Raw genomic sequence first — 12,995 nt, 5'->3', positions numbered from 1 at the left:
CTTCACTCCTCCCCTTTATCTATCTTCCTCTCTCACACTGAAACCTGAGACAAACCCACACCCTGATACACCTGTTGTCTCTCCTCTGTCTCTCCTCCCTCTCTCCTCCCTCTCTCCTCCTTCTCTCCTCCCTCTTTCCAAATCAAGCACTTTAGAACCCCTGAGTCTTGTTGTCACAAGGGCAAGGCCATTGGTTTTCCATTGCTGTAATCTGTGATCATTTCTCCCGTCTATCTATCTATAGATTGGTGTAGATATGTATCTAATTTGTCATTTACCCTGTGTATAAGTTGCACCGTTATGTTCAAAGGGCTGTGTGTGAGTTTAGTGTGTGTGACGAGAAGAAAATTGTACAGTAACCTGTTCAATGACACAATGTGTATTTGTTTCAAATCTATCACTTGGTGGTTTCATTTCAGAGAGACAAATAACCATGTCAAAAACATATTTTCCAAAAAGATACAATAAAATATGAGGTCTATATGTACAGTGCCTTGTGAAAGTATTCGGCACCCTTGAACTTTGCGACCTTTTGCCACATTTCAGGCTTCAAACATAAAGATATAAAACTGTATTATTTTGTGAAGAATCAACAACAAGTGGGACACAATCATGAAGTGGATGACATTTATTGGATATTTCAAACTTTTTTAACAAATCAAAAACTGAAAAATTGGGCGTGCAAAATTATTCAGCCCCCTTAAGTTAATACTTTGTAGCGCCACCTTTTGCTACGATTACAGCTGTAAGTTGCTTGGGGTATGTCTCTATCAGTTTTGCACATCGAGAGACTGAAATCTTTTCCCATTCCTCCTTGCAAAACAGCTCGAGCTCAGTGAGGTTGGATGGAGAGCATTTGTGAACAGCAGTTTTCAGTTCTTTCCACAGATTCTCGATTGGATTCAGGTCTGGACTTTGACTTGGCCATTCTAACACCCGGATATGATTATTTTTGAACCATTCCATTGTAGATTTTGCTTTATGTTTTGGATCATTGTTTTGTTGGAAGACAAATCTCCGTCCCAGTCTCAGGTCTTTTGCAGACTCCATCAGGTTTTCTTCCAGAATGGTCCTGTATTTGGCTCCATCCATCTTCCCATCAATTTTAACCATCTTCCCTGTCCCTGCTGAAGAAAAGCAGGCCCAAACCATGATGCTGCCACCACCATGTTTGACAGTGGGGATGGTGTGTTCAGAGTGATGAGCTGTGTTGCTTTTACGCCAAACATAACGTTTTGCATTGTTGCCAAAAAGTTCAATTTTGGTTTCATCTGACCAGAGCACCGTCTTCCACATGTTTGGTGTGTCTCCCAGATGGCTTGTGGCAAACTTTAAACAACACTTTTTATGGATATCTTTAAGAAATGGCTTTCTTCTTGCCACTCTTCGATAAAGGCCAGATTTGTGCAATATACGACTGATTGTTGTCCTATGGACAGAGTCTCCCACCTCAGCTGTAGATCTCTGCCGTTCATCCAGAGTGATCATGGGCCTCTTGGCTGCATCTCTGATCAGTCTTCTCCTTGTATGAGCTGAAAGTTTAGAGGGACGGCCAGGTCTTGGTAGATTTGCAGTGGTCTGATACTCCTTCCATTTCAATATTATCGCTTGCACAGTGCTCCTTGGGATGTTTAAAGCTTGGGAAATCTTTTTGTATCCAAATCCGGCTTTAAACTTCTTCACAACAGTATCTCGGACCTGCCTGGTGTGTTCCTTGTTCTTCATGATGCTCTCTGCGCTTTTAACGGACCTCTGAGACTATCACAGTGCAGGTGCATTTATACGGAGACTTGATTACACACAGGTGGATTGTATTTATCATCATTAGTCATTTAGGTCAACATTGGATCATTCAGAGATCCTCACTGAACTTCTGGAGAGAGTTTGCTGCACTGAAAGTAAAGGGGCTGAATAATTTTGCACGCCCAATTTTTCAGTTTTTCATTTGTTATAAAAGTTTGAAATATCCAATAAATGTCGTTCCACTTCATGATTGTGTCCCACTTGTTGTTGATTCTTCACAAAAAAATACAGTTTTATATATTTATGTTTGAAGCCTGAAATGTGGCAAAAGGTCGCAAAGTTCAAGGGGGCCGAATACTTTCGCAAGGCACTGTATGTAAAACATTTACATCTGAACATGTAATTTAATCAGATGCTCTAATCCAGACTGACTTACAGTGAGTGAATTCATCTTAAGATCACTAGGTTTTGCAACAACAACAAAAATCATAAATCTAAAATGTATGAATTGAAAATCTGAGATCAGTACTATTTTATACACAAAGTACACATAACCAATGATTTCTGATAAAAACACACAATGGCCTTCCCAAAGAGCTCAGTGACTTTCAACGTGGCACTGTCATAGGAGGCCACCTTTCCAATAAGTCAGTTTTCTGCCCTGCTAGAAGTGCCGGGGCAACTATAAGTGCTGTTATTGTGAAGTAGAAAATCTAAGAGCCACGTTGGTACCTGGTTATATAAAGGTGAAATAAAAAAAATAGAACAAATAAGAGCCACGTTGGCTTAGCCACAAAGTGGTAGGCCACAGAATCTCACAGAACGGGACCTCCAGGTGCTGAAGCACACAGTGCGTAAAAATCGCCTGTCCTCGGTGGCAAAACTCACTACCGAGTTCCAAACTGCCTCTGGAAGCAACATCAGCACAATAACTGTTCGTTGGGAGCTTCATGAAAAGGGTTTCAATGACCGAGCAGCCGCACACAAGCCTAAGATCACCATGCGCAATTGGAGTGGTGTAAAGCTCCCTGCCAATGGACTCTGGAGCAGTGGAAACGTGTTCTCTGGAGTGATGAGTCACGCTTCACCATCTGGGTTTGGCAGATGCCAGGAGAACGCTACCTGCCCCAATGCATAGTGCCAACTGTAAAGTTTGGTGGAGGAGGAATAATGGTCTGGGGCCGTTTTTTAATGGTTCGGGCTGTGCGCATTAGTTCCAGTGAAGAGAAATCTTAACGCTCAGCATGCAATGACATTCTAGATGATTCTGTGCTTCCAACTTTGTTTAATGAAGGGCCTTTCCTGTTTTAGCATGACAATGCCCCCGTGCACAAAGTGAGGTCCATATAGAAATGGTTTGCCAAGATTGGTGTGGAAGAACAACTGGCCTGCACAGAGCCCTGACCTCAACCCCATCGAACTCCCTTGGAATGAATTGGAACGCCGACTGCGAACCAGGCCTAATCGCCCAACATCAGTGCCTGACCCCACTAATGCTCTTGTGGCTGAATCGAAGCAAGTCCCCGGAGCAATGTTCCAACATCCAGTGGAAAGCCATCCCAGAAAAGTGGAGTATGTTATAGCAGCAAAGGAGGACCAACTCCACCATATCCATGATTTTGGAATTAGATGTTCGACGAGCAGGTGTCCACATACACTACATGACCAAAGGTATGTTGACCTAAGAGTTGGCAGAATATTAGTAAAAACTCATTTACAGCAGTCATTTCTACCAAAGGTGCTTCCACCAAGTATACAACTCTGGGATGTGAAGACATATGCAATTATCTTCTTTTTTACAACATTTCAACTTTTTCTTTCCCTTTAAAAATGTGTGTGTGGGGGGGGGGAGCTAATGTCATCCCTTTTTAGATTTTATTTTAAAGCAGCAAAATGTGACAACTGTGCAAAGCACTCTATTGACAGAATACTTTACCTAAAGATTGTGATCGGATTAAACCTGAAGGAGAAAAAAGCACCTGACCCTGCAGCATTCCTGTCTGTAATTTGACTGAACCACATACACACATTGTTTTTCTTTGACCCTCTTTGATTCCTTCTCAAATGACTTGCTGACAAATGTATTTAAAGATTTCCCGTACCAATAGTTACTAGCTTTTGTTCCGAGCACTTAGGCGTGTGTTGGTATTATTTGAGTTTGAGACAGCCATCATTCTACACATATAAAGTGTATTGTACATATCACAATACCAGCTTTGGGAATGTTTTATACTCATATATTCATATATTAATTGTAAATTCAATTGATGAATTGACAATATTCTCATTGGAAATAATAGGCAATTCACTGATTGGGAAATAGTGATTTATTATGGTGAGTGAACTGAATTGAGATTGGGCCTCATCCTTGTGTCACAAATCCAGCCAACCTGAATATATGGCGGTCTCACCCATCCCTTTTTAAGCCCTTCAACCCTTCAACTCCCAAGCCATAAGACTCCTGAACATCTAATCAAATGGCTACTCATGGCTACTATTTGCATTGCCCCCCTTTTATGCTACTGCTACTCTGTTGTTATCTCTGCATAGTCACTTTAATAACTCTACCTACATGTACATATTACCTCAACTAACTGGTGGCCCTGCACATTGACTGTACCGGTACCCACTGTATATAGTCTCGCTATGGTTGTTTTACTGCTACTCTTTAATTATTTGCTACTTTCATTTCTTATTTTTTAGGAATTGTTCTTAAAATTGTTGGTTAAGGGCTTGTAAGCATTTCACTATAACCTGTTGTATTTGGCACATGTGCCAAATACAATTTGATTTCAAAGAGACAAATAACAATGTATACATTTTTTAAACATTTTTATTATTTCATTACAGTAATATGACATCTGCATGTAAAACATTTACATTTGAAATGTCTGTCATTTAATCAGATGTGGGGTGTGAAGACATAAGCAATCACCTTGGTTTTTTAATTTGATATTAATACAAAATCTAATGTAATCCCTTTTAGGTTTTCATTTTAAGGCAGCAAAATGTGACAACTGTGCAAGGCACTGTATTGACGGAGGACATTACATAAAGTTTGTGATGGGATGAAACCTGAAGGAAGAAAAAGCACCTGGCCCTGCAGCATTCCTGGCCTTCCATTATGTTCTACAGAGACTGAGCCACATACACATATTGTTTGTCTTTGACCCTCTTTGTTTCCCTCTCAAAGTACTTGTTGACAAATGTAAACATACCTGTATCGGTACTTACTGTTTGCTCTGAGCACTAGGTGTGTCTTAATATTATTTGAGTTTGAGACAGCCACCCTTCTACGCATTCGACGTGTACTGTACATGTTACAATACCAGCATTGGGGCCGTTTTATTCAGGGAATTAATTGGTTATTCAATTGACATAGAGAATATTCTCATTGGAAATAATAGGCTATTCACTTTTTTAGAAATAGTGATTTATTATGGTGAGTGAACTGAATTGAGATGGGGCCTCATCCTTGTGTCACAAAAAAGTCAACCTGAATATGTTACGGTGTCACCCATCCCTTTTAAATCCCTTAACAAATCAATGAAGTGAATGAGATGAACAGAAGTCCACTATTGCTTTCCTGAAGTAAAGTGTTAAAACGCACACTACCATGCCTTCCTTTCGTGTTGCAGTTAGACCCAAAAATGTACATTGTAGAAAAAATTAAGATAACTCCCACACACACAATTTTTACCTCTGCACATTTACTATTAATGTTTTAGTCAGAGACCTTATCGAAGAAGTGTCTTTATTTTTTCCCTATTCCTCTGTCACACCAGTATTTACAGCCAAACCCCTAATTTCCTCTGCTGCAAAAATATAAAAGCAGCATTCAACAATTTCAAAGATTTTATTGAGTTTACAGTTCATATAAGGAAATCAGTCAAATGAAATACATTCATTAGGCCCTAATCTATGGATGTCACATGACTGGTCATAGATACCTTTAAAAAAAGTAGGGGGTGGATCAGAAAACCTGTCAGTATCTGGTGTGACCATTATTTGCCTCATGCATCACATCACATCTCCTTTGCATTGAGTTGATCAGGCTGTTGATTGTGGCCTGTGGAATGTTGTCCCACTCCTCTTCAACAGCTATGCAAAGTTGCTGGATTTGGCGGGAACTGGAACACGCTGTCGTACATGTCGATCCAGAGCATCCCAAACATGCTCAATGGGTGACATGTCTGATGAGTATACAGGCCATGGAAAAACTGGGACATTTTCAGCTTCCAGGAATTGTGTACAGATCCTTGTAACATGGGGGCCATGCATGATCATGCTGAAACTTTAGGTGATGGTGGCAGATGAATGGCCTCAATGGGCCTCAGAATCTCATCACGGTACCTCTGTGCATTCAATCTGCCATCGGTAAAATGCTATTATGTTTGTTGTCCGTAGTTTAAGCCCCCCCCCCCCCCTCAGACAATCCCGCAGGTGAAGAAGTCGGATGTGGGGGTCCTGGGCTGGCATGGTTACACGTGGTTTGCGGTTGTGAGGCCGATTGCATGTAATGCCAAATTCTCTAAAATGACGTTGGAGGCGGCTTACGGTAGATAAATTAACATGCCATTTTCTGGCAACAGCTCTGGTGGACATTCCTGCAGTCAGCATGCCAATTGCACGCTCCCTCAAAACCTGAGACATCTGTAGCATTGTGTTATTTGACAAAACTGCACATTTTTAAATGGCCTTTTATTGTCCCCCTGCACAAGGTGCACCTGTGTAATGATCATGTCTGGTGGATGGATTATCTTGGTATAGGAGACATGTTCACTAACACAGATTTAAACAAATTTGTACACAGCATTTGATAGAAATAAGCTTTTTGTGCCAATGGCAAATTTCTGGGATATTTTAATTCAGCTCATGAAACATGGGACCAACACTTACCATCTTGCTTTTATATTTTTGTTCAGTGTAATATAAAAACGCAAATAAAGTCACTAGCAATATCATTTGAAGAATCACCATGAAGCAATTTTAACTGATAGTAGGCAGTTCCACCACCACCAACAACCAAGGTCAAATCAAATCAAATCAAATTTTATTTGTCACATACACATGGTTAGCAGATGTTAATGCGAGTGTAGTGAAATGCTTGTGCTTCTAGTTCCGACAATGCAGTAATAACCAACAAGTAATCCAACCAACAATTCCAAAACTACTGTCTTATACACAAGTGTAAGGGGATAAAGAATATATACATAAAGATATATGAATGAGTGATGGTACAGAGCAGCATAGGCAAGATACAGTAGATGGTATCGAGTACAGTATATACATATGAGATGAGTATGTAAACAAAGTGGCATAGTTAAAGTGGCTAGTGATACATGTATTACATAAAGATGCAGTGGATGATATAGAGTACAGTATATACGTATACATATGAGATGAATAATGTAGGGTATGTCAACATTATATTAGGTAGCATTGTTTAAAGTGGCTAGTGATATATTTTACATAATTTCCCATCAATTCCCATTAATAAAGTGGCTGGAGTTGAGTCAGTGTGTTGGCAGCAGCCACTCAATGTTAGTGGTTGCTGTTTAACAGTCTGATGGCCTTGAGATAGAAGCTGTTTTTCAGTCTCTCGGTCCCAGCTTTGATGCACCTGTACTGACCTCGCCTTCTGGATGATAGCGGGGTGAACAGGCAGTGGCTCGGGTGGTTGTTGTCCTTGATGATCTTTATGGCCTTCCTGTAACATTGGGTGGTGTAGGTGTCCTGGAGGGCAGGTAGTTTGTCCCCGGTGATGCGTTGTGCAGACCTCACTACCCTCTGGAGAGCCTTACGGTTATGGGCGGAGCAGTTGCCGTACCAGGCGGTGATACAGCCCGCCAGGATGCTCTCGATTGTGCATCTGTAGAAGTTTGTGAGTGCTTTTGGTGACAAGCCGAATTTCTTCAGCCTCCTGAGGTTAAAGAGGCGCTGCTGCGCCTTCTTCACGATGCTGTCTGTGTGGGTGGACCAATTCAGTTCGTCTGTGATGTGTATGCCGAGGAACTTAAAACTTACTACCCTCTCCACTACTGTTCCATTGATGTGGATAGGGGGGTGTTCCCTCTGCTGTTTCCTGAAGTCCACAATCATCTCCTTAGTTTTGTTGACATTGAGTGTGAGGTTATTTTCCTGACACCACACTCCGAGGGCCCTCACCTCCTCCCTGCACGCCGTCTCGTCGTTGTTGGTAATCAAGCCTACCACTGTTGTGTTGTCCGCAAACTTGACGATTGAGTTGGAGGCGTGCGTGGCCACGCAGTCGTGGGTGAACAGGGAGTACAGGAGAGGGCTCAGAACGCACCCTTGTGGGGCCCCAGTGTTGAGGATCAGCGGGGTGGAGATGTTGTTGCCTACCCTCACCACCTGGGGGCGGTCCGTCAGGAAGTCCAGTACCCAGTTGCACAGGGCGGGGTCGAGACCCAGGGTCTCGAGCATGATGACGAGCTTGGAGGGTACTATGGTGTTAAATGCCGAACTGTAGTCGATGAACAACATTCTCACATAGGTATTCCTCTTGTCCAGATGGGTTAGGGCAGTGTGCAGTGTGGTTGAGATTTCATCGTCTGTGGACCTATTTGGGCGGTAAGCAAATTGGAGTGGGTCTAGGGTGTCAGGTAGGGTGGAGGTGATATGGTCCTTGACTAGTCTCTCAAAGCACTTCATGATGATGGAAGTGAGTGCTACGGGGCGGTAGTCCCGTAGCCGCCCCGTGGTACACAATCTCTGACCAAGGTACACAAAGTATATGGGGGCCTTTCACCAAACATGATTTATTAACCATAATTCATCTTTTAACCCAGCGGTCCTGTGGCCTTTATGCTAGAGTCAAACTCCTTCATGTTCCTATGCTAGTATGTTTGTCTATTCTCCTTCCTGTGGCTCCATCAAGTCATAATGGCCAACTTCCAGAGTAATGTTCTCATCAACACTCAAAACCACTTGGTTAAATGAATCAAGTACATCCAGTACTGTATATTCACATGAAAGCCGTGACACTGGAAGGAATGCTAATCTTACGTAGCCTTGGTGAACTGGCCCTACCGGTTTATCTACCCATGCCTCTAACAATCCTCCCTGTGTACACGCCAGGGGACACTGAAACAAACACAAACACACAGGATAAAAATAGTACAGCTCATTGTGGCCTTTGAAGGAAATCAGGGACTGAGTTGGGCCACAGACAATTGACGCAATCAACATAATTGAATGTGTGTTAACAAACATTTACTCAGAAATGATTCACAGCCTTTCCAACACCCCCCAAATGTCAATTTAAAACTGCACGGATATAGTTTTGTCCACAACAACTTGTCCAAAATGGTTTTGATATATGACCGTTTCTCTTGTTTGCAATACACACGTATAATACTCATTCCACTACACGTCCCATTGTCATGCTTGATCGTAGTATATCCAGGCTGTAACAATGGAGAGATGGATAAGACCGTTTTAGTGATTTGTGTGCCATTCAGTGTCCTTCAGGTCACAGATGATTACAATGATTATGATATTGCACTCATAATCATGACTCAGCCCCTCAAATAGTTGCATCGTTTTTTAAAGTTTGCTCATTCTGTTAGCAAGCTTTGGGAAACTTGTCCCATTTCCTCAATTGTGGTTAACAAACAAGTTAGGTATTCAAAGATCAACTGTGAAGAGTGGACACACCTGTGTCGGCCAGAGAGCCCTTTATTCGTCATAGAAGGCTCTGGCGTAAGCTATTGCAGCAACATTGTCAAAAATAAAAGAGCATGTGTGTTTCCAAAGTTTCACAATGGTACCTGTTTGTCACCAATAAGTACGGAATGTGCTCCAGTCACTTCTCTGTTCCCGTCAAGTTGCTAACGCTCAGGCTTCTTAGAATGTCTTTGTGTACTGAAGAATATTCCACATACACAGAAGGGGTCTGTACCAAATTCCCTCTTCCCTTTATAGTTCACTACTTTTGACCAGAGGCTTATGGTGGTAGTGCACTATAAAGGTGCCATTTGGGACATAACCAAGGTTGATAATTAAACATCAACGTGAGTGGTAGCTTCTTCTCCCTGTAGTGTTTTAGCTCCAGCCCAGGTGATATGATGGGACGGTCAGTATTACCACAGACATGTTTGAGTGGTGTAAGATCTGGTGCATCAACTTTTACAACCCAAAGTTTGAAATAGTTCCTTCATCATTGCACTGAGATATTGTTCGATGCCTGAACCTCCACTCAAATCCAAAATGAAACGTTTGCTTTTATAAACACTTTAATTTGAAAACAAAACATTAAGATTCCAAAACATCTCAAATGACTGCAACAACAAATGTAAAGAGGGGGGGGTGGACTAGGAGGAGCAGGATGGAGAACTAGTCCCAGCTTGGAGTGGCTTTGGTCTAGTAGGGCCTGTCTCTGTGGTCCTGTCTTTGTTCACCCCTACAACAGAAAGACATTTGTCACATTGTTAAAGGGGTTTGAAAAACCTGCAGTTTAAAAAATAACCAAGGGACACCCCACCACTGTTTTGGTAAAAAATCAAAGATGGTGCTGGAGAAATGTAATCACTCAAATTCACAGACAACGCTATGGCTACAAGGACTGACCTATAATATCAACATTCTATTTTTAACCATGTTTTGTGGCTATACCGTGCTAGTTTACAATTACATTGTTTTAATTTCTTTACGTAACTTTTATTTAAGCAGGAGAAGTCCCATTGAAACCAAGGTCTCTTTTGCATTACAAAGCAGCAAGCAATACAAATGACACAATAAGGAGTTAATGACAATTACATCAATCAAGGGAGGGAGCACAGGAAACTAAAATTAAGACCTGGTTGAGAGAAATTCTTCACTATCAAGTACAAGGGAGGAGTGAAAACCTGCAGACACTAGGCCCTCCGTGGAAAGAGTTTGACACGTGCACTATGGTGTCCAATTGTAGGGTATTCTGAAATGTGGCGTGTGAGATGCGTAAAACAATGGAGTTGTATGTACTTGAGTGCTAGTCTGGTATTTGTAAAGGTTTGTTCATGTGTGTATGGACCAGAGTGTTAGTATGAAAATACATAAAGTATGTGGACACCTGCTTGTCGAAAATCTCATTCCAAAACCAGTGGTATTAATATGGAGTTGGTTCCCCCTTTACTGCTATAACAGCCTCCACTACTCTGGGGAAAGCTTTTCACTAAATGTTGGAACATTGCTGCGGGGGACTTGCTTTCATTCAGCCACAAGAGCAGTCAGGTTGAGCACTGATGTTGGACGATTATGTCTGGCTCGCAGTCGGCATTCCAATTCATCCCATCCGGCGGATGCCAGGAGAACTCTACCTGCCCCAATGTATAATGCCAACTGTAAAATGTGTGACTGCTCGGCCATGGAAACCCATTTCATGAAGCTCCCGACAAACAGTTATTGTGCTGACGTTGCTTCCAGAGGTAGTTTGGAACACGGTAGCGAGTGATACAACTGAGGACAGATGATTTTTACGCTCTACGTGCTTCAGCACTTGGCGGTCCCGTTCTGTGAGTTTGTGTGACCTACCACTTCACGGTTGAGCCGTTGTTGCTCCTACACGTTTCCACTTCCCAGTAACAGCATTTACAGTGGACCGGGGCATCTCTAGCAGTGCAGATATTTGACAAACTGACTTGTTGGAAAGGTGGCATCCTATGACGGTGCCACGTTGAAAGTCACTGAGCTCTTCAGTAAGGGCATTCTACTGCCAATGTTGATCTGTGGAGATTGCATTGCTGTGTGCTCGATCTTATACATCTGTCAGAGACGGGTGTGGCAGAAATAGACAAATCCACTAATTTGAAAGGGTATTCACATACTTTTGTATATATCGTGTGTACAATAATGGGACAAGTGTATCTTCTTACCTTCCATCCATCTTGCCTGGTCCGAAACCACCCCGAGCGCCTCCGCCTCGGAACCAACCTATGTCACCCCCTCGGCCCCAGCATCCCCTGCAGTCTAAACCCCCACGACCCCCTCTGTCGCCACCGAAACCTCCTGACAGTCAGACAGCAATACAGAGGGAGAGAGACACAGAGAGAGAGATACGGAGAGGGACAGAAAAAAGGGTGAAAATGTCATTAAAACTAGTAAACACAGAGCTATGGGCTGCATCCAGTTTAATAGTGCCCTTGGGCACTAGGCTAACATGGCCTCCTATAAAAGGCAGGCTACACCTTATCCATTATTCTTTGCTAGCACATAATCAAATAATTATCTGTACACAGACTTTTGGTAGCCATTAAGCCGCTCCCTATGTGTGAGCGTGTATCAGTCGATTTAGCAACAAAGCTCCCACTGAGCTGTAGTCAGCCACTGAGCTAAAAAGGCTAAAACATCAGGCTAAAATGCTGGCCTAAAGGCTAAAACGCTAGACTGGAGACTAAAACGTTAGGCTGAAGTCTAAAAGCCAGTGCAGAACGTTGGTTTCAGCCTTACCATCCATAGGAGACATGCCACCTCCAGCCCCCTCTGGTTTGGGGGACTTGCACTGATTACACTCATTCCTCCACGAAAAGTTCAGGTTCCCACACACCCTGAAAGGAAAGAGACAGATAATCTCAGACAAACACCATCATAACTTGCAGCTCTCTCCCATCCTCATCCCCAAAAAATACACACACCTCAGCCCTGATTTACGGGTTGGAACACTTCCAGTCTCCAGCTCTCTGCTGTCCTCCATTGCCACGGCCAACATTGTCGCCAGAGAGACCACCACCACCACCTCTACCACCTCCGAACCCACCACGACCCATCGGCCCTACAGAGACAGAGGGTACAGGGGGTTAGAATATACAGGACAGGTCCAATAATGCTTAGCTCTCAAGAACCTAATGGGGGTATACCCAACCCTTGAATTCTCAAATTAAATTACGGACCACAGCTGGGTCAATGAACAACAATCCTGCCACTCTGTTTTAACATTTAGAAATGTTACTAGTCCTCGCTAGCGACTGTGAAGAGCAAGCAGATTTGCTGGAACAGTTCCCTTTCAATTCATTCAATTTAGGAAATGAGTTGTGAAATTCTAATGAATGAATAGGAAAATCCTCAATCCTCAATCCATATCCTACGTGGACTGAAATGAAGTGGAGTTGACTCCAACCCAATTGACCCAAATCTATAATGACCTACTCCGCCACCAAACTCTGCCTCACCTCCTCGTCTGTCTTTCATGCCTCTACCACCTTTGCCACTCCGGCCTACTCCGAAGTTCGCGATGCAGGTCGCAAAGGACACCT

At 42.7% G+C, this 12,995-nt stretch overlaps 1 long non-coding RNA gene across 1 annotated transcript; it reads right to left on the bottom strand.

The window, feature by feature from the left end:
* Positions 1-11,727: 11,727 nt before the first annotated feature.
* Positions 11,728-12,469, bottom strand: LOC135556014 (uncharacterized). Its single transcript, XR_010457933.1, has 3 exons — positions 12,394-12,469; positions 12,193-12,290; positions 11,728-11,751 (listed from the first exon to the last, which is right to left on the bottom strand). It is a non-coding gene; the product is annotated as an uncharacterized LOC135556014 (long non-coding RNA).
* Between the last annotated feature and the right edge of the window lie 526 nt (positions 12,470-12,995).

The sequence above is a fragment of the Oncorhynchus masou genome, chromosome 15 (assembly GCF_036934945.1).
Source record: "Oncorhynchus masou masou isolate Uvic2021 chromosome 15, UVic_Omas_1.1, whole genome shotgun sequence".
Lineage (NCBI taxonomy): Eukaryota > Metazoa > Chordata > Actinopteri > Salmoniformes > Salmonidae > Oncorhynchus > Oncorhynchus masou.
This window is presented reverse-complemented; position numbering and strand designations above follow the sequence as displayed.